The sequence below is a fragment of the Camelus ferus genome, chromosome 9 (genome assembly GCF_009834535.1).
Source record: "Camelus ferus isolate YT-003-E chromosome 9, BCGSAC_Cfer_1.0, whole genome shotgun sequence".
NCBI lineage: Eukaryota > Metazoa > Chordata > Mammalia > Artiodactyla > Camelidae > Camelus > Camelus ferus.
Genome location: NC_045704.1, coordinates 65,589,411 through 65,616,197, shown reverse-complemented (window position 1 = coordinate 65,616,197; position 26,787 = coordinate 65,589,411). Strand labels below are relative to the sequence as shown.

General features: G+C 45.0%; 1 long non-coding RNA gene across 1 annotated transcript; it reads left to right on the top strand.

The window, feature by feature from the left end:
• The first annotated feature begins 2,151 nt into the window (after positions 1 to 2,151).
• Positions 2,152 to 25,189, top strand: LOC116666113. Its single transcript, XR_004322963.1, has 3 exons — positions 2,152 to 2,406; positions 4,176 to 4,224; positions 23,083 to 25,189. It is a non-coding gene; the product is annotated as an uncharacterized LOC116666113 (long non-coding RNA).
• Positions 25,190 to 26,787: the final 1,598 nt, after the last annotated feature.

Here is a 26,787-nt window from a genome sequence, read left to right as displayed (position 1 = left end):
CAGAGATAAGTATGTGTAAGGCATGTGCAGGGTCCTGGGGGTACTGGGGCTAGAGGGGCAGATGCCAAGAATGTTCCAGTTACAAGGGCCTGTGGTCATTCATCCCAACACCCTCATTTTACAGATGGAGGCCCTAAAGCCCACAGAGAAAGGACATCTCCGCAGTTGTTCAGTGGTGGGAACGGAATTAGCCCTCAGGCTCTCCTGGTTCCCACACATGAGCTTGCAGGTAGGCTGGGACAGGTGCCTAGAACGGCAGACTATAGCTAGGAGGGCATCTCAGTGCAGAGGGGGTCAATGAAAGTTTTGAGGAGGATGGGAGTTTTGAGGAGGATGTGAGTAGAAAAGTGAGGAATGGGCTAAAATAATTTGAAGGTTTTTAGGGTAAAGAGACCAGGAAGCTGGAAAATATATTTTGGTAACTCTAATTTCATATCACATGGCTTCTGTGAACAGAACCAGATCTAGAAAAATAATGATTAGTAAAATCAAAAACAGTTTGAGATTTACAAATGTTAGCCACTATATATAAAAATAGATTTTAAGTTTCTTTTGTATAGCACAGGGAACTATGTTCAATATATTGTAATAACCCTTAGTGGAAAAAATATGAAAATGAATATATGTATGTATATGCATGACTGGGACATTGTGCTGTACAGCAGAGACTGACACATTGTAATTGACTGTACTTCCATAATAAATAAATAAATAATTCTATAACAAAAACAATCAGTTGTTTCCAAAGTGATTGAATGTAACCTCTTTTAAAGTCTCATCTTTAGACACAGATTCTAGTTTAAGAGTATGTTGAGGACGGGTAGGGAAAGTGGGTTCATTCTGTAGTGGGTGTCAGGTGCTCAGTTTGTCTTCTCTGAGTCTTTGTTTCTTCTCCTGAGAGGTGAAGACTATCACTTGAGTCCGCACCACCATATACCTTGTATTGTCTTTACACTTGTAAAAGAAATCAAATATTGACTCTTTTTTTTTTTTTTTGAGGTATTTACTAGAGGCTTAATTTTAGTTACATTTGAGTTTTACATTCCTCACAAGCAGCATCTCCCAGCACCGCATATGATAGCAACAGGGATCAATAAAAGAAGTTACCTTTGTCCATGAACACACAAAGCCTCCCCATCAGCAGCACGAGTCTCACCCCCTCACCTGTAGAACCGCAGGCTCGGGGTGCAGCTCACAGTCACCGCAGCTCTCAAGCAGAGGTGAAGCCAGGAGAGGGTCAGACTGTCCAGGTTCCAGTACTAGCTCTGCCACTCATGAGTCGTGAGATCTTGGGGAAGTTACTCAGCGTTTTTGAAACTGATTCTTACCTGTAAAATGGAGCTAGCTAAGAAAAACTTATCCGGGGTTTGCACTATAGTGAGAAGCGCTGGATAATGGGCCAGTGGGGTTGACCCCAGTGTCAGGCGCGTTGTAGGCACCTTGTTCAACACTAAGCTATTTGCGTTGGCTCGCCCACACCTCAGGACAGACACGGCGGCCGGAGAACAGCATTTCTTACAGGAGTTGTCGGTTCCCAAGTAGCCAGCGCTGCGCCCTTGTTTCAGATCAGCTCTAGAACTGCAATTGTAACAAAACCACTTCGCAGCTTCCAGGGTCAGCTGTTCGGAGAGCAATGCTGAGAGCCTTGAAGGGAAATGTGTATTCCCACCTCTCTGATTCATGTAGCACTGTCTGCCCCACACCAAACCTGCCTCTTTCCCCGCCGGGCCTGCTTCCCAGCTGCTCGCGTTCCCCCCGGGACTGTCAGGACCTCCACTTGCTCCGCAGGAGCCGGAGGACAGCAAACAGCTCGGCCAGGCAGGCACCCCACCCACCATTTTATTTTCCTAAATCACTCCTTTAGCTAATATTTCAGGGACAGACACGCGACGCATCTGGCTCCAACCAAATATTTTCAGTCACTCGGGTTCCAAGGTAAATATTTGCCAACTCGATCGAAGTAACATAGGTAGCAAGAAGCAGGGAGCCATTAATCACCTATCAATCAGGGCCGGCGCAGCTGCACGGGGTCGCGGCCCCGCCCCTCCCGTGATGCCCCGCGCGGGCCCCACCCCTCCCGTGATGCCCCGCGCTTCCGGTCCTTGCGTGCGGGGCTGGAAGTCCCCCGAGGCATGTGCCGCCGTGGGCTGCGCCAATGTCTCCTCAGAGGCCCTCTGTTTCTCAGCAGGTGTTGCGTTTTGCCTGGATGCCGCGACTTGTCGAAGGGTGTCGGTTGTGGCCATTTGGAGTTGTCAGGACACAGGAGGAAGGGCCGGGAAGCCTCGGACCTGGGTGGGGCGAGGTGCCGTGTGAGGTGGAAGGGCCGGGAGGTGCCCCTGGCGCCTGTGCTGCCCCCTCAGCGGCCGCCGTGAGGGGCTGCTGTCGCTGGCCCGGGCTCTCAGCGAGGTGCGTACACGGTGCTTTGGGCTTTGTGTCTCACCGAGTATTTTGAACTTTGGCGGAAGCGAATTTGTCACCTTTCTCTTGAAGAGGCCCGCCTTATGCAGGAGGAGTAACACGGGGGGAGCAGTGGGGGTGGGGGTGCGTGTGTTGGAAGCAGTCTTCCTGCCTCAGTCTGTGACAGGGGGTCTTAACCTTTTTGGGGTCCTTTTGAGACAATGTGAAGGTTAAGGAGCCTTTGTTTTCCCCAGGAAAACATTTGTGAACGCAGTATTTTGCCTGTAGTCTGAGGATACTCATGAATCCCCGGAATCCATCTACAGATTCCTTGGGGGAGCCTTGGACCCTAGGTCAGGAAACCGTGGGTTTGGGGTATAGCATGCGCTGGTGACCTGGGCCTCAGGGCAGGGGCTGTCCTTGTCTTGCCCAGAGGTAGGACTAGGGTGAAGAGAGTAAAGCCGTCTCCGTGGGCACAGAATTTAAGGGGCATCAGAAAGTTCAGAAATCAAGATAAATAATGCTTTAGTGCAGGGTTTTAAACAATCAGGTGTACAGACTATGGCTGTGGCTTCTCACCTTCTTTTGTAAACAAAATTTTATTGCAACTAGGGCCAGGGTTAGGATGAGATGGGTGAGGCAGGTTTGCACAAGTGCAGGGTCCATTCTGTCTTTATTTGAAATTTGATATTGTGAATTTTGTTCATCATAGATTTTTAATTTTTTAAAAAGTGCGTTAAAAATATTGTTGGTTTTGAATGCTGTCTTTTGTGCTCCTGCCTTTAATTTTGCACCTGATACTAGTGCCTCGTTTGCTTTACCCTAGCCCCAGCCCTGCTTGTGTTCAAGATGCTGTTCTACTAAAAATGATACGTACATGAACACTTGCTGTGTGCTGGGCGCTTGAGCCCGCACATTTCTAGGCAGCAGGGGAAGTAGGGAAAACTCGAATGTGTCCAAAGTGTTGAAGTCTAGTCCTGGCTCTGCCACGACCTGCTGAATGTCGTTGGCCAGGTCATTGAACTTTTCTGAGTCTCTTCTTAGCTTCAGAATAAGAGAGTGAGACTGGGTACTTTCCAGTTTTGGCAGTCTGTGGTTCTGTGACTTTGAAAAGAGGCAACTAAGCCAAATTGTTCTTTAGAGAACAGAGCCTTCAATGAGCATGCATTGCCACATCCCAGCTTGCTAGGATTCCCTTGATTTGCCTCCTTGATGGAGGCATACTACAACATTTCATTTGTCTTAGTGTGAGGACCCTGATCATCAGAATCTCTTGGACTTAAGTACCGGTTGCTAGAATCAAAGATTTTGAGAGCTGAAGAGAGTAAAGTGCACAGAGATAGTTTTGTTTTAAGGAAAGAGGCCCAGACAGGTGGAGTCAGTTGACCAAGGTGGCACAAATGTCAGATTTATAATTAAGACCCCATTCGCTGATTGCCATCCAGTTTTCTTTCCACCTCACCATGATGAGATACACTGCTTGCCTTCCTACCTCCCTCCAGAGAATTTCCTAAAAGCACTTTGAATATTCTCTCATGATGGTCTCTTCAACTCCTGTGTTTTGCTAGTTCCTCATTATGGTGCTGCTCCCCAAACAACTCTGGAATTCACCCACTTCTGAGGAGTTGGGAGCCAGAATTCTTGATCAGTGTCTTCTCTTCAAGGTCTTCCTTCTCCCAACCTCATCTTGGATGATTTAACTTCTATGGGGATTTTTTTTAACTGCTACAAGGTATATAATCTTAGAAAGCTAATTTCCTTCTTGTTTCTTTTGAAAGATATTTTTAAACATGGAGAGAGAAAGTGATGCATAACAACTCTTATCAGGTAGGTACTGTTATTATTCCTATTTTACTCGTGAAGAAACTGGGGCACAAAAAGGCTAAGTAACTTGGCCAGCGTCTCCCAGCTAAGTGTCAGAACCAGGATTCAAATCCAGGCACCCTGACTCCAGCGTCTGTGCTTTTGTCCCACACACTGTGGCCTCTCTTGTGGGCCGTTTTGCCTCAGCTTGAACAGTTCCCATGATGAGAAGCTTCTTAGGGGTCTCCATTCTGGGAGTGGGCAGCTTCATCAGTTAGAATGTCGTCTTTTTATTTGTTGGTACAAGCTATGGGCAGTTGTCCAGAATGGTTTTTTATTGTCTAAGACGAAAGATAAAGAGGAGAGTGAGGAACACAATAAAACCCCTCAATCTGCCCTGCCTCCACCAAACATCCCTGACCCACTTCCAGTTCTGTGGGCTTCCTGAAAAGACACGAAGTTCCCTCTTTCAGTTTTGTGTCTTTTGAAAGTAAAATCCTCACCTTATGTGTTTATACATTGTTTCAGGAAAGATTTAAGGTGGCTCACATGGATTATGAAATACCGTTAAGTAGCATAAATTAAAAGTGTATGACATGATCCAGCAATTTCACTTTTAGGTATTTGTGCCTCAGAAGTAGTTACAGGAGCTTACAAGGAAAAATACTCAAGGGTTTTCATTGTATCATTTTTGTAATTATACAAAAAATTGTGGGCAATTTGAATACACATCAATGAGGAAATGGTTAAATAAAAAATACTGGACTACCTTTACTTTGAAATACTTTGTAACTGTTAAAACAAAAGGTATCTCTTCGTGTGCTAACATGGAAATATGTAAATGTGGAATTTGAAACATAATTTTTAAACTATACTTGTGAAGAAGTATTTTTAGATAGTGTTCATTGAAAAAGGTTTGGCGGCATCTACTCCTGATTATTAACCATGGGTACCCCCAGGGGTAGAAGTGATGATAGGACAGCGTGAGAGAATTTTCAGTCAATCAAGATCACATCATTATATTTTAGGCTCAAAGGGCAAGGGCTTTTTGAACACCATGGCTCAGGTCCAGCATAGCCTGAGTGTTCAACTAATGTTTGTTGAATTGATTAAGAAGCTGAGTCTTATCTTCAGTATATACTGGTAATTTAAAGTTTATTGCTGACACAGTAAATAATAATCTGAAAAAAACAAAAGAACTGTTCCAAATCAGCCTCCATCAAAAAAGTATCAAAATTGCTTCTCTGCTATTCAGATTAATTTTAACTCTTTTCAATGCATAGTATTAAATTCCATATTTGCTCTGGAGAAAATCATTATTGATGTTTTAAACACTGGTGCTTGAGGAACTATTTTATCACGTCTACTGTTAATCCTAATGGAGGTATAGCAGTTAAAATAAACACCTTTCTCTTACTTCTAAAGTTCATTATGTGGAAAATAAAAAAATGTAGAGAAGGAAACAACTTGTAATCGCAAACCCTCAAGATAACCACTGTGAACCTTTAAATGTACTTCTTTCCCATCTTTTTTGTATGTATAGCATTTTTTTAGTAGGATCTTTTATTGTGATAAAAATAGAACACAAAACATACCATTTTAACCATCTCTAAGTGCACAATTCAGTAGCATTGGATACCCTTAAGTTACTAGACACCCATCATGACTTTCCATCACCAGAACTTTGCATCACCCCAAACTGAAACTGTATCCATTCAGCAGTAACTCCCCATCCTCCTCTCCCCCAGACCCTGCCTGGTAAGGATTCTGCTCTCTGTCTCTGAATTTAACTACTTCAGTTTCTTTAGTTACCTTTTAGTGAAATCATACAATATTTGTCCTGTTTCTGGCTTATTTCACTTGCATTATGGTTTTAAGATTCATTCATGTTGTAGCCTGTATCAGAATTTCATTATTTTAAGGCTGAACAGAAGCCCGTTGTAGTGTGTACATTTTGTTTATTCACTCATCCATCAAGGGACCTTTGGGTTATTTCCACCTTTTGGCTATTGTGAACGATGTTGCTGTGAACATTGGTGTGCAAGTGTCTGTTAGAGTTCTTGATTTCAATTATTTTGGGTATATATCCAGAAATGACATTGTTGGATTAGATGCTAATTCTGTGATTACTTTCTTGAAGACCACCGTACTGTTTTCCACTAGCAGTGCACAAACGTTCTAAATTCTTCATATCCTCACCAGCACTTGTTACTTACCTTTAAAAAAATAATCTTCATTCTAATGGGCGTGAAGTGGAATCTCATTGTGGTTTTGATGTGCATTTCCCTAGGGATTAGTGATACTGCGCACCTTTACATGTGTCTGTTGGCCATTAGTATATGTTCTTTGGAGAAATGTCTATTTAAATCCTTTGTCCACTTTTCAATTGGGTTGTATTTGTTGTTGCATTGTAGGAGTTTTTATATATTCTTAACATCTATCCCTTATCAGATACATGATTTGCAAATATTTTCTCTCACTCTGTAGAGAAATGTGCTTTTTCTTCTTATTGATAGTGTCTTTTGCACAAAAGTTTTTTAATCTTGAAGACACCTAGTTTGTTTTTTTCTCTTGTTGTCTGTGCTTTTGGTGTCATATCTAAGAAATCATTGGCAAGCCCAACATCATGAAACTTTTTCCTATGTTTTCTTATATGAGTTTTATAGTTTTTTAGGTCTTGCCTTTAGGTCTTTGATCCATTTTGAATTAATTTTTGTATATGATGTAAGGTAAGAGTCCAGTTTCAGTCTCATGCATGTGGATATCGTTTTCTGGGCATCAGTTGTTGAAAAGACTTTCTTCTTCTCTGTGTAGTGTTTTTCTGATTACAGACTTTCCTGGCTGGAGCCCAGGCTGCTTCTCTAGGCTGCCCTCGCCTTGTCTCTCCGGGGCCCTCATCCCCAGGGCCCCCGGCTGTCAGGGCCTGGCTCCTTTACTCCTCTCTCCTGTCCTCAGGCTCTCCCCCCCTTTCCCTTCACCCACAAACAGCTCAGCAGTTCTTCAGCTTGTAGAAGCCTAACCACATTTCCCTTGAAGTTAATTCCTTTCTCCTGTCGTTAACTGGCAAGCTCTTAATTTTTTTTCTCATTACAAAAGTAATATAGCAGTAGAAGAATTGGGAAGTTCAAATAATCAGACATGTTTCAAACACACGTAATCACACTGCTCGAGGGAGTCCCCAGTGTTAACGTTTGGGTTTACATGCTTCTGGTCGTATTTCTCTGCACATGCAGTATTTATTTCAGCATTAAGAGCATTCTGGATGTTTTATTTTGTAAGCTGACACTTTTGCTGCATCAGTAAGTAGTCTTCTCCAACATAATTTTAATTATTGTATTAAAATTTCCATTGTATGGATGCATTGTAATTTATTGAAACATTTTAAATCATAATCATAGGATTATTTCCAACTATTTCCTGTAATTAACATTAGTGTTCAACCCTTGGAAATGAATCTTTGCACATATTCCTGATAATTTCTTTACTATAAATTTTTGAAGGGAAGTTCCTGAGTGCATATTTTATTGCAAAATCTAAACATTTTTAAAGAGTAGCCTACTATCACTTCAACTCTTAACTCCCACTTCCTAAATTCCAAGCAGGCCTGGCCCTTCCACTGTCACTGAAGCTGCTCTGTCAGAGGTTAAGGTCAACATCAGTTGCTAATCACAAGTCTTCCCCACTTTGTCCTGCCTAATCGCTTTGCAGCAACTGCCACTTTCTGTCCGTTCCTTTTGAAAATGTTTTTTCCTTAGATTTTGTCTGAGTCCTTTGACCTCACTGATAACACATTTTCAGGCTCTTTCCTGGTTCCTTTTCTTCTTTCTGATCTTTTATGGATTTTCAATTCTTGAGTTCATGCCACTGCCACAAAGATCCCAGCATAAATCTGACCTGGTTTGGGGTCTTCCAGCCTCTCCGTGCTCATGTCTCACCACTCCTCCCTGACAGCTCCCTCTCCCCACCGGTACTTCTGCCTCGATCATTCCAAACTAACTGCATTTTCTGTGCTTAGAAGTTCTTTCTACCTCCTTCACTTGGCAAAGTTCTACTTATCCTTCAGAATTCACCTTTTTGGGGAAGCTCCTTGACAAACTCCCAATCCCATTCTTTTATACCTCCCTTGATCCTGGCTGACTAGGGTGACCTTTGCCCCTTGATCCTGGCTGACTAGGGTGACCTTTGCCCCTTGGCCCGGCTGACTAGAGTGGCCTTTCTTTATATGCTCCTGTCTGTGTCTCTTTCCTTGTGCTGTGTCGTAGCTGTCTGCCTCCTCCTCTAGGCTGTGAGCTCCTGGGGGGCGGGACCTGTGCCTTTGAGGAGTGTATTCCCAGAGCATCGTACATAGTACTTGTCATCTAGCAGAGACGCGTAGTAAGCGTCTTCCACCCCTTAGCTGAATCATGCTCTGCCTTTGCTCTGCCTTTGCTCTGCCTTGCTTACATCCACCGCCTTGCTGTTGAGCCAGCAGTTTGGGTGGGACTGACCTGATCCCTACTGCCGGGGTAGGTTCTCACTGTCCATGTTACCTAAGTACAGTAAATGACAGGAAACTTGTTTTTGAAAAGAAAAGCTTTCTTTTTGTTGTGTGCCAACTGTTAGAAGACATGTTTCTCTTCCCCTCCATGACGTGGTGTGATGATTTAAGGTGGCCTTGTTTATCCACTTTGCTAGCATGGAGGAGTGCCTGGACCGCCTGCGGGCCGTGTGCGGAGGGGAGGCCGGCATCCTGGAGGGCAGAGCAGAGGCGCAGAGGGAGTCAGCGTATGCATGTGTGTGTGTGTGTGTGATCATTACTGTTTCACTGGACAGTCATGTGTGTTACGTTTCTTATGTGCCAGGTGCCCTTCTGTGTACTTTATAAATATTAACTCGTTTAATCATCCTGTCAGTCTTGCGCAGTAAGTATTAGCATCTCTATTTTATGGAAGAGAAAAGCAGTACACAGGAAGGCTAGGTAACTCGCCTGAGGTCACGCAACTTGTACGTGGGGTTTTGAAGCTGGGCTTAGGCACCAGTCTTGCGCTGTTCCTCATTGTACTCTGGCACCAAAGAGGGGCTTAAAGAGCAGGGCTTTCTCTGAAGTCATGCATCTATTCAGTGTGACAGCCTTTCTGCCCTGTGTCTGGAATCTGCATGACTGTAGGTCCTGCACCTGCATGCAGAGTGAGGGAGTCACTCAGGCAGCACACGCTGCCTTGCCCACGGCTAATTAACACACAGCCTGTGGCTTCTGAGCAAGCGTTTTACATCAGAAAGCCAGATTTTTATATGGTCCCTGCTCGGAGGAAGCTAGGCAGGAGTCTGTCTCCTCATATGGTTTGTTGGATCATGGAATATGAGAGTTGGAAGGGGCCCTTGAGGTTGACTGCCTCTGATTCCCTAAGTTACTGGTGGGAGGAATGAGGCCCGCGAGGAGCTTCGGCTCGGGGTCAGAGAGAGGCGCGGGATGCGCCGGGACTGCTGGCTTTCCCAGGGTGCCCGCCTGTGTGGTGTCTGCTTTCCATGTGAGGAGACTTTACTGAACTCAGAGCATACCAGGCCAGGCTGAGAGACTGCAGTGACAGGGTTTGGGTCTTGTGCTGTTGGGACTAGAAAGCAAAGGGCAAAGGTCAGCTCAGATACAACCATGAGCAGGACGGACGCTCCATTGCCTGCCTTCCCATCCAGGGTCATTCTGAGTGACACCTCCCAGGAGACCCAGAGATCGTGGTGGGCAGGTCAGGGTCACTTCTGAGGCTTCGCCTTCCGTGACCTCTCAGAGCTGCTTGGCACTGCTCTTCATTCCCTCTTCCAAACTGCTCTCCTCTCTGGCTCCACGGCCGCTCTGGCTGCTCCTCCTCTGACGCCTTCCTGAGTTCTTTCCCCACCTGACGTGCAGTCTGGCGTCTGCCCGCATCTTCTCGTTTTCTCCCTTCCTGGGCTCTTCCTGGGACAGACAGACGTCACCTGGCCCTGTGGGTTTAATGATTTGCATGCTGGTGTGTCTCAGCATCATGTCTCCTACCTGTCTGTCTCTCTTCAAATGTCGGACCCATACATTCAGGTTACCAGCTGGCAGCTCCGCGTGGATATCCTGTGGGTCCCTTGGTGCCCACAAGGACACAGCTGCTCTCCTTGTCTCTCTGCCTCTCCTGCCCTCCTAGCCCAGGCCTGTTTTCTCTCCTGGTCTCTGCCTCAGTAAAGGTGCTCCCACCCACATGGCGCTGCAGTTCTGACACACCTGATGTTCCCTCTCTCCATCCCCACAGCCGCTGCTCTGGCCTGGGACCTCGTCCCCTGCCGTAACCTTGTGACTGGTCTCCCTGCTTCAGGCTTGCCCCACTCCAACTTGTGCTATGCACTATGGCACAAGTTAATTTTTTACATCTTAAAAAGTATATTTTTGAATTATAAAATTGATACATACTCTTAACAATTTCAAACTGTATAGTAGAATATAAGGTCACAACTGGAAGTCTCCCTCCTCCCGCACTTCAGCCTCAATGCAGGTGAGCAGTTCATTGCGTTTCCCATCAGACTCCTTCCTGTGCTTTTCCACATGTACACTAACTGGGCATCTGCTGGGTGTGCTTTATGTCCCAGCAACCCGAAGCCGCCCTCGGGGTTCTCGTGTCCTCGCTGATTCTGCTCGTTTTCCCTCTGCTCGTCCCTCACCACCCTCCCTCCAGCTGACACCCGCTCATCCTGTAAGACTGGCTGACGTGCCGTCTCCCCCCGAGCGCCCCTTTCCCGCTCTCCCTGCGTCGTCACGCTGCCGCGCTGTGAGCCCCTTTCTGCTGCTCTCTCCCGCGGGGGTGGAGCTTCCTGAGGACGAGATTGTGCGTGTTTCATGGTGTCCCCCACCTTTGCGTAAGACCTGGCATAATGTTTGATTCCCAGGATGGAGTTTCTGTGGCTCTTACTGCTCTCTGGGTGCGGGTGCCTTGGGTTGGGGAGGGAACTGCTTCAAGTGAACTATGGAACTTTCTCATGGTCAGTTCACAGCAAGAAGAGGAGACAGGAGGGGGGCTAAGGAACAAGAGAAAGGATCCAAGAGTGGGGAAGGGAGCCTGGTGGCAGCAGAAGGAGGAAAGGAACTGGGGTTTATGAAGGATCATATTTAGCACCTCACATGGGTTATCTTTTTTAGTCAGCAGTGCCATTCCCATTTTACAGATGAGCAAATTGAGGATCAGGATGTAAAAGTCACGCAGTGAGTGAGAGGAGTAGAGCCACGGTGCAAACCCAGTTGTGTGTGAGTTCAAAGGCGGACCTCTTACACACTGCATGTTGGTGATCAAGTAGGTGTGGTATGGTCAACTCCTACCATTTCCCTAGACCCTTCCGGAGTGCCTGGAAAAGTCTGTGTCCAGCAATTTCTGAGCAGAGACACCTAAAGGCCTTCAGCCTCCAGGGAGATAGTGAGTGACAGACCCAGTGTCCAGATCTTTGGATGTGGCACACTTTCTCAATCCCACGTGGCCCAAAGCGGGGGTAAGGCTCGAGAGTTCATGCAGGAGAGAGCTAGTCTCCCAGGCTTCTGGAGGAGGCCAGCGAAGGCTTTGAGAAGCCTTACCCAGCCCAGATCTCCCCAAAGCTCCCCAGGAGCTGTGACTCTCCTCCGTCCCCTCCTGGCCTCTCCGCAGTCCAGGTTAGCCCTGGTGGCTCTGTCATTTCAGGACCTGCCGGTCAGAGCACATCTATGGGGCAGATCATCTCTGGGTGCTCAGGAGACTGGGGGCCCCAGCCCGTTGATATTTAGGTTTTGGGTGCCCCTTTGCAATCATGAGCACCTTGAGATAGGAGAGGGCACCATGAACGGGGTGGAAGGTTACGGGACTGCTGGAGTGAGGAGCTGAGTGCAGGGGGCCAGTTCACAGGGCGTGCTGGTCCTACAGCCCAGAAGTTTTGTGGTGCTACTAGGCGTTGTTTGGCCTCTGAGGGCAGGAACACTAGGCCCGAGAGAGGTAATGATAGTAACAATAACAGCTACTTCTTATCCAGACCATCTGCATGTCGGAGGCCGTACGTACACCTTGTCATTTAATCCTCCAACATCTTTATGAGAGAGCTACTAATCGTTTCATTTTATATATTAGACAGTTTAAACAGAAAACAGTCTGAAGCTCAGAGAGGTTGGGTGCCCATAACCATTGAGGGAGAGTTGGGATTTGAACCCAGACCCACCTCTCTTTATCTCAAGCCTGCGCCAAACTGCCTAGGAAGTATCAGTTCATCCCTATCGTCAGGGAGCTCGCAATCCTTGTCTGCTCTCTGCCCAGCAGTTCAACGTCATCTCTTGCCAGTGCCCATCTCGCTTCGTGCTCCAGACATACTGAAATTCTAGCCGTTCCTGCATGCTCTGTGTTACCTCTAGACCTGCAGGCTTTATACGTGCTGCTCGCTCTGCCTGGGGTGCCCTCCACCCCTTCTCTCCCCTGCTAACTCCCTTGCACTCCCTGGTCTCAGCTTGCCTGTCACCTGGCTCTCCGAGGCTGGGGGTCTCACACTTCTGCTGGGCAGGGGCCACCTGCCCTTCTGTTTCCCCTCTTCTCTCACAGGAAGTTCCTGGACGTCTTGTTTGGGAAATTCAGTGCCCCCCATAGTTAGTCTCCCAGTTAGTAGGACTGACACCCCGCCCCCCAGCTCTGGCCATGGGTCTGATGGTTTAAGCCAGTCAGCATGTCTCATTCTGTCACTGTGATCAGTTCACAGAAGGAGTGTACTCGGAAACAGGGAACCAAGGAGAAACTGGACATGTTAAGAGTTACCAGAAGCGGCACCTTTTCTAGGAGACTGAATAAGGGAGGATGTAGGTGTATAACCTGGCTGCGAGCAACCTAGAATTTAATAGATGAGAGTCTTAAGGGGTGACAGTCTGGCGGGGATACAGGCCAGGAGACTTAACGTCCATCATTAGAAGCAGGACATTTTGGCCCCATATTTGCTGTTTGCTTACTTTCAGCCTTTTCAGAACCTTGGGCAAGAAGGAGGGGTACCTTTCATGGAAGACCTCTTGGAGCCTCAGTGTGATCTTTGCAGACACACACACACACACGCACACAGACACACATAAATACACGTGATCTTGGGGTCATTTTAATATACTGTGGATCAGATTTGACTACTTTTAAAATACAAATTGACCTTTAAATCTGTATTACAAGTATTTTCCTAGATACTTTATTTTTCTGTGACTTTTGTTTATAGTACAAAAGTTGTAAACATTTATGTAGTCAAATGTATGTTTCATCTTTATTTTTATTTATTCATTTTTACTGAGTTATAGTTATTTTACAATGTTGTGTCAAATTCCACTGTAGAGCACAATTTTTCAGTTACACATGAACATACATATATTCACTGTCACATTTTTTTTTTGCTGTGAGCCACCACAAGATCCTGTATATATTTCCCTGTGCTACACAGTATAGTCTTGTTTATCTGTTCTGCATATGCCTGTCAGTATCTACAGATTTTGAACTCCCAGTCTGTCCCTTCCCACCTTCCGCCCCTTGGCAACCACGAGTTTGTGTTCTATGTCTGTGAGTCTGTTTCTGTTTTGTAGGTATGTTCTTTTTTTTTTAAGTTGTAAACACTCACGTAGTCACATGCACATCTCACCTTCCGGCGCCTCTGGGTTCCCAGTCCTTGTCAGGAAGGCCTCCCTGGCCTCTGTCTGCAGTGCGGTCTCGAGGGTCTTCTTGCCGCGTTTTCTTTCACTGCTTCACCCTTTACTTTCACGTTGTTTATCCATCTGGAAGCTTTCTGGTACAATGTATAAGATTAGAGTCCATTTTTACCTTCTTCCCTGTGGGAAACCAGTTGTGCCAGCACCATTTATTAAGTGGTCCGTTCACTTTATAAGCAGGAGGGTGGTGGAAGGCGAGGAAGAGACGAAGGGCACATGCTGGGTGAAGAAATACCCCAGAAGCTGCCGCATGCTAATTCTGCTAATCTGATTGGCCAGAGCTAGGCTCTGTGGCCATGTCTAGCTTCAGGGAATGCTGGGGAGCGTTTTCACTTAAGATCGAAATTCTAAAGATTCTAAAGATATTTATCCAGATCAGGATTCTAAGGTGGTGACGGCAGACATATTGGAACTGGGAACCAGAAGTCTCTGGTGCAGGCATCTTTGTGGGGTTGTGGGGGCACGTGATTTTCTCCTGTAGCTCTCAACTGCGCCAGTAGCCAATGGAGAAGGAGGAGGTGGATGGCTCATGGTGCAGAGGGCTGGGGTCGGGGGCCTGCAGGAGAATAGGGGTGCCAGGCATGGAGGTTGTGGGTGAGAGGAGTTTAAGCTTGGTCGGAAAGGAGAGGAGTCTGTTTAGGGGATGATGGACAGGGAGGAAGGGGAGGGGTCAAGGGACCATCACTGATCTCAGAGAGCTTGAAGAGTAGTTGTACAGCCAGAGGGCTGGCACCCTGTGCCAGAGAGTGGCACGCCTGGCAGTGACGAGGTGAACAGCGCGGCTGTGGCAGTGGGCGGTGGATGTGGGAGAGCAGGGTGACTCAGTGTGAGGAGGCTGACACGGCGTGGGAGGGGTCTCCCCTTGCGCACTGAACTGCTCCAGGAGGACGGCAGGGGTAGGGGGACAGAGGGATAAGGGAAACTGGGGTATCCGGGCAGTGTGAGCCCTAAGGGGTTACCCTGGAGGGGAGTAACGGTCTTGCACACGGGTGTGTGAGGACACTGACCCCACCATCTGGCTTCATCTGCTGACCTAGGTAGATACACACGCATGAGAGAACGAAAAGTCGTCACTGAGGATGACTGCAGGAGGTGCCTGCGGCCAGGGGGTGACCAGATCTCAGGGAGGTCCAAGAAGAGAAGAGTATGTTCTGTGAGGAAGGGAAGGGTAAGGGCATTGATTTCCTGTGGAATCAGGAGTCCAGTGGGCACAGAGGAAAGCTTTGCCGGGAAGGGACATAGAAGAGTGTGGGGCTGAGAATCCCAGAGAGGGAAAAATGAGAAAGTGGACATTTTGGACAGTGGCTTAGGTCTACGTTACGGAACGCCTCCTGGGCGTGGGGGAGGGGGTCCCGCAGATCTCTGGGGTCAGGTCGCCTTGGGGAGCACTCATGCTGTGCTTCCAGACTGACTCGGGCTGGTGCAGGGCCGCTGACTGTGGGCCACCCCACAGACAGGCTCTGGGCGGTCAGAGGCCACAGCAGGAGTTTCCGGAGGCCTAAGTGAAGAGCGGCTGAAGGCCAGAAAGAGGTCTTCTCCTTCCCCGGAAGCCCGCCTTGCCGAGCCTCCCAGGCTGCCAGGACAGAGTCTGGGTTCAGAGGCTGCCGTCACCCGCCCTGTCAGCTGCCAGGTGCAGTCCTGGCTGTCCAGCCGTGCCAGGAATCGTGCTTCCCTAACATCCATTTTGATTTGAAATCTTTGATGTTTGAGATGGACTTTTCTCTGTTGACAGTGGGCTCGGTCTGGCCTGTTCATTAGGTGTGGAACTCCTGCTTGTGGTGAATCCTGATTGGAAAACATAAAACACATTTCCTGGTAAATGCATAAATACACGTAGATGGCGGTGGTTTCCCTCCCCAGCACGAGCACACCCTGTAGGAGCAATTTGAAGCAATTTAGACGTGCTCAGCATCTGGCCCTTGTAAAAGGCCGTGAGTGAGTCATGATTTTGCACCAACAGAGAGGGCTTGTCTTGCTTGTGGAGAGAATTGTATTTACCTCCCATTCTTCCTGTGAACCTCTCTATTGCTTTATGATGATCAGTCTGATTTGTGTGCACAGGGACCAGTGAGACAGGAATCTGGGGAAGGGGAGCACGAAGAAAAGGTAGCTACGTATTCAAGGTGAAACGGCAGTTTTAGGGGGTTTGCTGTTTCTGCTTTTGAGGAGTCAGCAAAAAAAAAAAAGCAATGGAGAAAGCCTCATTTTGTGAGGAGACGGCCTCTATTCCTAATGTAGGTCACTCACTCAGTCTCTTGGTGCCTCAGTTTGCTCATCTGACAAGTGGGACCAGTGGTGGCTGCCCTGTCCTGTTGCGAGAGGAAGGGACAGCTCGTGCTTGAGTTTTGGAGTGAGCTCCTTAAATAAACCGTCTCATTTAATGCCCAAGACAGTCCCACAAGTGGGGCGGTGCTAAACTGTTCTTCAGCTGAAGGAACTGAGACCTGAAGAGGCCAAGTGGCTTGTCCAAGGTCACAAAACCTGTCAGAACTAAACCCACGTCTGTCTGGCTCCAAATCCTGTATTCTTTTCATTACTTCAAGCTGACGCTGAAGTCAAAGGACACACCCAGACTCCCCCTGGGGAGGGGAAAATCACAGGGTGGCTTCCCTGCTCCACGGCCCGAGGTGTCCCTGTTCTTGGTCCCCACAGAAGTTCCAGCCAAGCCCAGTTCTGTTTCCCCAGGGCCCTGCGCTCTGCTGTGGGAGCAGGTGGGTTGTTACTCTGATAAATGGCTTCCTGCTAAGGTGGAAGGGGGAGCTGGAGCGGCTGAACTGCCCTCCAGGGTGGCAGGTGGGAGACCCCAGTGCCTTCACCCGTGGAATCGCTCTGGGACTGTGGTCTGAAAGGGTGAGAGCTTTAGGGTGGGTTCAGCCCCGGGTGGGGTCCTGGCTCTGCCTCTTCCAGCAGTGCGACCTGACGTCACCCGACCTTCAGCTTCCTCATCAGTAAAATGTGGGTAAGTGCGCTCACTTTAAAGGGTGGGTGTTGCTACGACTATTAAGTGAGTTAATGCGGGAAGTCTGCCTAGCGCCGTGTGGCCCACGTCGTGCGCAGCAGAATAAAGAGCGGCTGTTGCTCCCCTGGAGGGGACGGGCAGGCCTCCGGGGGGGGCTCTTTGGGCACTGAGATGTCCCATCCTCTAAATCCACGGCACAGTCAGTCGTTTATTCATTTGCTCGGAAAATGCATCGCAAACCCTCACTGTGTCTGTGGCTGGACGAGCGCGGACGAGACCTGCAGTGCCCTTGCCCTTACGGAGCTCACGGCTGAGGTGGAACCTGGGACCAGGAGCCTTCTGTACAGTCAGACGGGGCAGGGTCTGGGAATCCAAGCCTGACCGCCCCATGGGGTCTGTCAGAGAGTCTGGCGTTCTAGAGTCTAGGCCTCCTCTCGGGTGTAAACAGGCTCTTACCATGGAGCCGTGGGGCCCACCCCTTCCGTGGTGGGGGCAGGAAAGTCTGGACTGCCAGACCGCTGAGAGGAGGGGGTGGGTGGTCTCCAAGGAGGTTCTGAGAAGGCTTCCCACCTGATGCGGGCAAAACTCCACCACCTTTGGCAGAGACGCACTGATGCCTCTAACTCAGAACTTATGAGGTAATTTCCTTGTTACCTGAGGCATTTATAGTGTTAGCCATTGCCATATCTGCCAGGGATGGTAAACGTACCAGAGATCTGTTCCACCCCCAGCCCGCTGACTCACAGGTCACCGTGGTATTGGGCAGACCAGTGAGCACTCCGCACCCTTCCTGGGAGGCCGTGAGACAGGCGCCTGGGCCCAGGCATGGAACTCGGTGAAGGGGCTCACTGCCAGTCTGCTTGGTGGGAGCCTGTCCCCAGGAGGGGTAGCCTGTGGGCGCTCAGTTAACCCTTCTGGCCTTTCCAGATCCTACGTGATCCAGCCCCTCCCCATCCCACTCTACCCGGGCTGTCCTGCTTGTTGCTTGAAAGTCAACACCTACACCAAGCTGGCAACTCCTGAGTCTCCAAACACACAGAAGTGAGTCCTGCCTCATCAGTCAGTTTGCGTTCGGATCCCTCCCATTTCCCTTCTTTGCCGTAGCTGGATCATCTCAAGCCCAGCTCTCGTTCTGCCTCCTCCAGAAAGTTTCCCTTAACGTCTGCAGCACATGCTGACCTCTGTCCTCTTGTCTCCCCATTTTAGCGACTGTTCATTAATTATCTCATTCATTACTTCATTCAGTGCGTTGGCAAATCTTACCCATTCTACATGAAAAATTCTTCCCAAACTCATCTGCCTCTCTCCATCTCCAGCACTCCCAGCCCCCTCACCGCTTGCTTGGGTGTTAAATACCCTGGCGCCTGGTTTCCTCGCTCTTGCTCTTCTCTCCAGCCCTTCCACACCCCGTGGCGCGTCCAGCGATCTTCCGTAAAGGGAGGTGAGCTCCTGTCGCTGCTCTGCTTACGGTCTTCCAGGAGCTTCCCAGACTCCTCACCACAGCCCCCGCCTCTGCTAATCTGGCAGCTGAGCGCCTCCCAGGCTCGTCTCCTCCTGTCGTGCCTCTGGCTCGCCCTGCTTCAGGCACTCAGCCTTCTCTCTCTCCCCCTAAAAGGCCGAACCGCGGCAGCTGCCTCAGGGCCTCTGCACGTTCTGGGCCTTCTGCCTAGAATGGTCTCCGCTCCTCGATGTCTGCGTCCATCTCATCTCTCAGCATTCTGCTCAGCTGTGGCCTTCTTCGTGAGATCTTTCCTCAACCTTCCATCTAAAGTAGCTCCTGCCCTCCTCAAGTCACACTTTATTTCATTACACTATTTCCTTTACATCATTAACATTTTTTGAATTTATCTGTTTTCTTGATATTGTTTGCTTCTTTCCACTAGAGAGGAAGGCAGTACTGTCTTGTTCACTGCTCTGTCTTCAGAGTTTAGAATAGTGCTTAACATGTACAAAACCAAAAAATATTATTTAAAAATTTATTATGTGCATATTAAATGTCTTCTCTGTATGAAGCACTGAAAATCAGTTATTACTACCACTGATTAGAGAGAAAAATGCCTCTTCTTGAAACAGGGTTAATCAAAGGAGTTCCACAAACTCTGGTGGTCTGTCAAGGAGTTTGCAAGTGGTCTGATGGTTTTAGAGGTAAAAATAATGGAAAAATTTTGTTTACATACACTTAACTAATTCAAAATGTAAAATTAGTTAAGATTTCCTTAGAAATTCTATTACCTTCTTAAATAATTGTTCCATGATGTTCACTGCAAGGACTATATTGGTCAGTTCATCACAGCTAATTTCAGTAATCAGTTATAGATTATTTAGGATAATACATTTCATACCAGGGTAGTGTTAAAAGTCTTAGTTGTAAAAATCTGCATTTTTATTGTTACTCTTGTGTTGCATTAAATTTCTCGTGATTCAAAAGTAGTTCATTGAAGAGTTAAATTAATGAAGATAATATTATCAATAGTGCAATACAGAGTAATTCTGTAAGTGTAAATATTGAATAGGGCTACATTATGAATATACACCATGAATCTACATGAGCTCAGACAGAACAATCTATAAGAATGTTGATTTAGCACAGTAGCTGAAAAAGAGAAGTTCAAATAAGAAATCCAGTGCTGAATGTTTGAAAACTGGACTTTATTAAGCTTTTTGTAATGGTCCCTGAAGACATTTTTTTCTTGTGACATTTTGTTCTATAGTGGCACAAAACCAATTTTGACACAATTTTTAAACAAAGTTTGGTTACGTCTCTGGTAAATCAAATGATATTTTCCAGAGTAAATGTAGGAAGCTGATTAATTTTGTCAGTAAAGGTAGAGAGAAGACCAAAACTACAAAAGTATTGTTCAAAGTTGTACTTCTTAGAAAAAAAAAATCACATACAAATCATACTGCTGTGAAGATGCTTGAACAACCAACTTAAACTAAGTTAATGGTAAGTATTGGGCTTGGAGAGAAAGCAGAACAAGCTTTGAGCACAATTCTTTTATCAAGGAGTCCTTCTGAAAGTAAGTAAAGAAAACAATAGGTACGGAGCCAGACTTATGACTCAAGTCAATCTTAACTGATCTATATAAGACAATCTATATAAGATACCTTAGTGAAAAGCTGAAAACAGTTTTCATCTCTTTTGCTGTTTTGGAATAATTATCAATTAAAAAACTTATTTTTTTAATAGTTGAAAAAATTGAAGTAGGTTTCCAGCTAAATGTGGTAGATTGAACACGTGTTTACTTTCCACTACCTCCCCAAGATTGTCACTAAATGGATTTTTTTTAAAAAGCGTAAGTGAACTTCTGTTTTAATCTGTGATGGAGTAATAGGAGTCACATTTGCCCTGCCACTGTAAACAACTAGAAACTATAAAAAATGTATGAAACATCCATTTTCTGATATTAGATTAGAGGTAGTACTGGATTATGATTCCTAAGAGAATAGAGATGAGGTGAGCTCTGTCATCACTTTGAGGAACATTCTGGATCATGGAGTGGGAGTAGGGAGACCCCAAGTATAGTACAGTGGTCTCACTGAATGGAGGAGAGACTGGAGATCAGGGAGGCTGAGGCAGCTGAAAGTTGTGAGGAAGAATTCCATGCAAGAGAGAGTTTTGCAGAAAAAGAGCTCTAGAAATATTAAATCTTTTCTGAATGCTAAGAAATAATACTAAGAAAAAATGGTGAAAACTTTTCTAAATTTGATTAGAATACTAAGACAAAGATTCAAGAAGCTCAGTGACCCTGAAGCAGTATAAACCCACATACACAGAAACTCACACTAAAACACATCATAATCAAGTTGATGAGAACCAATGATAAAGAGAAAAATCTTTAAAGCAGCTAGAGAAAAAAAAGACACTATGAACAGGAAAACAAGGTAAGAATACTGCAGACTTCTTGTCTAAATCTATGCAAGCCAGAGACAGTGGAATGTCATCTTTAATGTGCTAAAAGAAAAAAAAAAAGATAACCTGGAAGTAAGTGAAAATATCCTTCAAAAGTGAATGAAAAAAGTTTTTTCAAACAAAGAAAGGTTGAAATAATAGACATGCACTGTGAGAAATGTTAAGTTATAAGGCAGAAAAAAAAATCAGATAGAAATGTGGATCTACACAAAGGAATGAAGAGTACCTGAAATGTGGGTAAATATAAAAGGCTTGCTTTCCCCTCATTAAAATTTTTGTTTAAAATACAATTGACTATTTAAAACAAAAATTTTTATGCATGAAGGAATTTAGACTAGTACGTGCATGTGAAATACGACAGCAGTAGCTCAGAGGATGGGAGGAAATGATCTGTTATAAAGTTTTTACATTATACCTAAAGTAACTATTTAAAAGTACAGTGTGAGAAGTAAAAAAAATGCATACATTAAACCACAGAGCAACCACTAAAAAAAAATAAATAAAACAAGGAGCAATAGCTCATAAACCAGTACTGGAGATAAACTGGAGTGCTAAATATGGTATAGGCAGGAAAAAAGGAAAAAAAGAGGAACAGATCAGACAAAATAAAAAGCAATTATGAAGATGGTATACTTAAGCCCAACCATATTAATAATTGTATTAAATATAAAGGGTCCAAACACCCCAGTTACAAGGCAGAGATTGTTGGACTAGTTGCATAAATAAGCAAGACCCAACTATACTGTCTAGAGGGAATCCGCTTCATAAATACACAGGTAGATTAAAAGTAAAAGTGTGGAAAAATTATACCATGTGAACACCAAATCATTAAAAAAGCTAAAATGGCTATATTAGTATCAAAGTATGTCTTAGAACAAGATATGTTACATGGGATAAAGAGGGTCATTTCATAGTAGTTGAGGGTACAATTCATCAAGAGGACATAATTCTAAATGTGTGTACATTCAATAACAGAATTTCAAAATACAACAAAAACTGATGAAGAAATTAATAAACCCTCTATTATTGTTAGAGATTTCAGCATTCCTCTTTGAGTAACTAAAGAACAAACTGACAAAATCAGTAGGGATGTGGAAGATACTAACAACACTATTAACCAGTGTAACCTAATTGACATTTACAGAACACTCTACCCAACAGCAGCAGAATACATGTTCCTTTTAAGTGAATATGAAACATTTACCAAATTAGGCTTATTATAAGCCATAAAACAAATCTCAATAAATGCAAAACAAAATCAGACAGAGGATGTTTTCTAATAAGAATAGAATTAAATTAAAAATAACAAAGATACTCAGGAAAAACAATACACTTCAAAATAATGTAAGAGTTAAGTTAGAAATCACAAAGGAAATTTTAAAATATTTTGAATGAAGATGAAGAAACTTTTCAGAATTCATGAGATGCAGCTAAGGCAGAGCTTAGGAAGGAAGACAGTTCTCAAACTAATGATTGAGGCTTTCACTTTAAGAAGCTAGGAGAAATTAGCAATTTGAGTCCAAAGGAAGTAGAAGGAAGGAAATAATAAAGATCAGAAAACAGGAAAATAGAGAAGATTAATGAAATAAAAATTTTGGTTTTTTCAAATCAATAAAATTGACAACATCTAAATAGAATGATCAAGAAAAAAAGACAAATTATCAGTGTCTGGGAGAAGAGAAAATGCTCCTAAAACCCTACATTAATTAAGGGGACCATGAAAGGATATTGTGAGTAGCTGTGCACAAATACATTTGAAAACCTAGATGAAATGGAAAAATTCCCTGCAAGACACAATTTTCCAATACTGACTCAGGAAGAAATATTTCTGATTATCCATCTATCAATGAAAGTAATTAAATTCATATTAGGAAATGTTTTCACAAAGAAAGTTCCCAAGACAGATGTCTCTGGCTTGCATTGCTTTAGACAGGAAGTCTGTAGATACTGGTGAATTCTATCAGACGTTTAAGGAAGAGATGAAACCAATCCTTCAGCCATGAAGAACATTCAGAAAATAGAATTGGATATATACTTTCCAGTTCATTTTATGAGGCCGATATTAAGCCAGACAAAGACTTTACAAGAAAGTTGTAAACCAGCATCCCTCATGAACATTGGCAAAATCCTTAAACTACTAGCAAAATGAATACAGCAATATACTAAACAGCAAGTATGTCATGATTCAGTATGGCTTACCCCAGGAATGTAAGGTTAATTTAACATTTAAATATTAACAAGTGTAATTTACATTAATAGAAATGAAGAAAAAGTATCTTTATAGATGCATAAAAAGCCTTTGGCAAAATTCATCACCTGTTTTTGAAAACCTTTCAGTAAACTATGAACACCAGGGAAGTTCTTCAGTCTGATGAAGGCCCTCCATGAAAGCCTGCGTCTTACATCATGCTTCCTGGGACGGTGAAAAACTGAATGCCTTCCTCCAAGATCCAAGAGTGTCTTCTTTCATGATTTATACTTAATGTTGTGCTGAAGGTCCTAGTCAGGGCAAGTCACAGACTGATAAGGAAGAAATAAAATGATATTTATGTGCAGATGGCATGACTGAGTATGTGGAAAACCCTGAGGTTCTACAGAAAAGCTGTTGGAATGAGTAAGTGGGTTGGCATGTTCACAGATAGAAGGTCGGTATGTAAAAATTCTTCTTCTGTATACTAACAATGAACAACTGGAAATGATAATTTTAAAATGCAACTTAGTATGGCATAAAAAACACCTGAGATGGGGGTGGTTGTGTGTGGGGGGGGCAGGGGTATATGGGAACTCTGTACTTGGATTTTGCCATTAACCTAAAACTGCTAACAAGTAAAGTTTATTTTTAAGAAAACACACACATGAGGAATTCGGGGACATATTTTACAAGACTTGTGTGAGACTTGTACACTAAAAACTACAAAACACTGTGAGATAAATTAAAAGGGACCTAAATAAATGGAGAGGTGTGCTATGTTCATGGATTGGAAAACTTAGTATTGCTAAGATACCAGTTTCTCCAAACTGACCCAGATTCAATGCAGTCACAATCAAGTTCTAAAATTTATAGGGTAATGCAAAGAATCTGGAACGGCCAAAACAATTTTGAAAAGAACAAATTTGGAAGGAAGTCTTACACTACTTAATTCAAAGGCTTACTATAAAGTTACAGTTATCAAGACATGCTGGTATTGGCATAACGGTAGACATATGGGTCAATAGGAGACAGTAAGGAGTCCAGATATAGACCAGGCATACAGAATCAGTTGACTTTTGACAAAGCATCCAAGGTATTTCAATGGGGAAATGGAAAATCTTTTCAGGAAATGATGCTGAATCAGCTGGATCTCTGTATGGAAATAAAGAACCTCAACCCTTACCTCACATTATACACAAAAATTAACTGAAATGGATCCCCCGCCTAAACAGAAAAGCTAAAATTATAAAACTTCTATAAGAAGACCTAGGAAAATTTCAAGACTTTGAAGTAGGCAAGGATTTCAATAGGATACAAAAGCCACAAATAAAAAAAAAAGATTATTTAACTTCATCACAATTTCAAGAACCCAGGTGAACCAGCCCATGAAAGAAGCAAATGTAATTACAGAGATGCTGGAAAGAGCTCCGAAGAGATGGCTGCACAGCATCCAGTCTACATTGGCACAGAAGGGCTCTGGGAAAGGGGACCGATAGACTTCTGACGTGTTTACGCAGGAGTAGAGATTGACAGGATGGAGAGCTTGGTGATGGGTTAGTGAAAAACGCATAGAAGGTACATGCATATGCATCTTAGTTTGCATTATTAATGTTAAAAAAAAGACAAGCATGAACTCTAGTTACTGGTTACAAAAGGAGGAAAGAGAATCATAGTACACTGCAGGGCGTGCCTGTAATAGTGTCACAGGTGATAACGTAAACTTGAATACTAATCTAATTAGAAATGATGTTAAAAGATGGAAGAGAGGAAATGGGGAATGTCAGAGGTATTGTGATGGTTTCCAGTAGTGGTAAAAGACTTATGTCCTCATCTTCTGTAAGCATGTAGTTAAATATACAGTGACAAGGGCAGGGAAGGGGGTGCAGAGGATGGCTGCTTTTCATAATATGTCTTGTAGAGGTTTTTCAGTTTCGAACTATGTGCATATGAACATGATTTGAAGATGGATACTGTCACCGACTAGCTTTGTGACCTTGGCAAGTCACTTAACCTCTCTGTGCCTCAGTTACATCTTTTATTGGAAATTGGTGTAATAATTGTGCTCACCTCAGAAGGTGGTTGTTAGCGCGAACAGTTTAATCTCTGTAAAATATTTGGAACCGTGCCCAGTGCACAAGAAGTCCTGTGTTAAGTGTTATAATTAGGTATAGGCATTGCTTTGCAAAGTATTAGCATGAAAATAAAAATAAAAATTGTGCTGAATTTTAGAAATTTTTACCTGATAATAGTGGCCTCTATGTATTTACCTAACATTGGTGGTCTCTATGTCTTTATGTCTCAGTAAATAAATAATCCTGTAAGGAATGTATCTTCTTATTCTCCATTTTCAAATAAGCTGAAGCTCATAGCAGTTAACCATCTGCCCAAATAACCAGCTAGTTATTGCCAGTTGCCTCAATGTTAGGATTTCAGCTGGGCCAGCCTGGCCACAAATCCCAGGCTTTTCCCATTTTGCCTCCTACGCGCATGGTTTACTGAAGGTTTCATAGCCCAGGCTAGGCCGTCAGCTCCTGTAGGGGGTGAGGGAGCGAGCAGGGTGCAGTCCTACATGCCTCCTCGAGACACTGCACAGGACATCGTGTGATGCACAGGCTCGGGGAGTGGCCCCGGATGGGAAGGCCCGGTCCATTGTGAGTGCTCAATAAATATTTGTTGAATGAGTGCATGAGTGTGCATGGCTCTGAAGCCCTGGGCAGACTTTAAGATGCTCCCCAGGAATGCAGGCTGCGTGGGGGGAGGAGACAGCGCCAGGGGAGATTCTAATGTCTCCATGCTGCTTTGTCAGGCCTGTCCACCCCCATCCCAGGGGGATGCACAAGATGAAGGCTGAGTGTGACTGCATTTATCCAGCCAGTAAATTCCCGAATTTCCTAACAAAGAAATTAACCCAGAAGCCTTCTCAGATCCTCATATTAAAGCTAAGTTATTTTTCCCACCCCCAAAGTGGCCCAGAACCCTACTGCTGTAGCAGATACCTCTGCTTCTTTTGCTGACGTGAGCAAGCTGGCTTTCCTGCTGCGTCCCTTTTCACAAGAGGCTTAAGGATTTAACCACAGGGAGAACTAAGTTGTGATGGGTGTGTTTGCTCGGTTTTATTGAGTTGAACCCTAGAGACGTGGGTTAGGAAGGTCTTCAGTAATAGCTTCCTCTCCCACATAGTAAACATGCCTCCTCCATCCTACAGACGTTCCCTGAGAAACTCCTAGCACAGCTGAGTTGTTGCCCCAAACTCTAGAAAGCCACGGGCTGCGCGGCAGCCCCGCCACCTTTCAACCTGTGACCGAGCTCGGAGGCTTCAAACAAATTGCTGGGCCTTAAAACCAAATTGTTGTGACTCAAACCCAAACCGCGTCCACAGGTTCAGCTCTCCCGGTGACAGTGACCCTTGTTCTGCAGCGGAAGCGGGGAGGGGGTGGAGGAGTCTCAGTTTAGCTCACCCAGACAGGGTGGCTGCCCTGATCCCAGGTGGTTTGGGTGGAGAGAGTCCTGTTTTGGGCGCCTACCTCTTCCAAAGCTCATCGGGCTTTTTGTTGCCATAGACTAGGAGCTTAAGACCTAGTTCCTGGCAATTGCTCTGCCCAAAGTGCCTTGGACTCACGTCAGATAAACCCCCTCGGTCTTGTTTGTGCTTTTTAACGGTGAGCGATTTTCAGATTCCTCCCCTAGTTGCAAGACTCTTTGTGCAAAGGAGATCTGCCTGGACACCCAGTATGGAAGAGAGACAGAGCCGGTTGGCTTTGAAGGTAGACTGTTTCCCTCCTCTGTGTGGCTGTACTGAATGTGGTTTTAAAATTCTGTGTTTTAATTTTTTCCCTCAAAGATGGAGAATG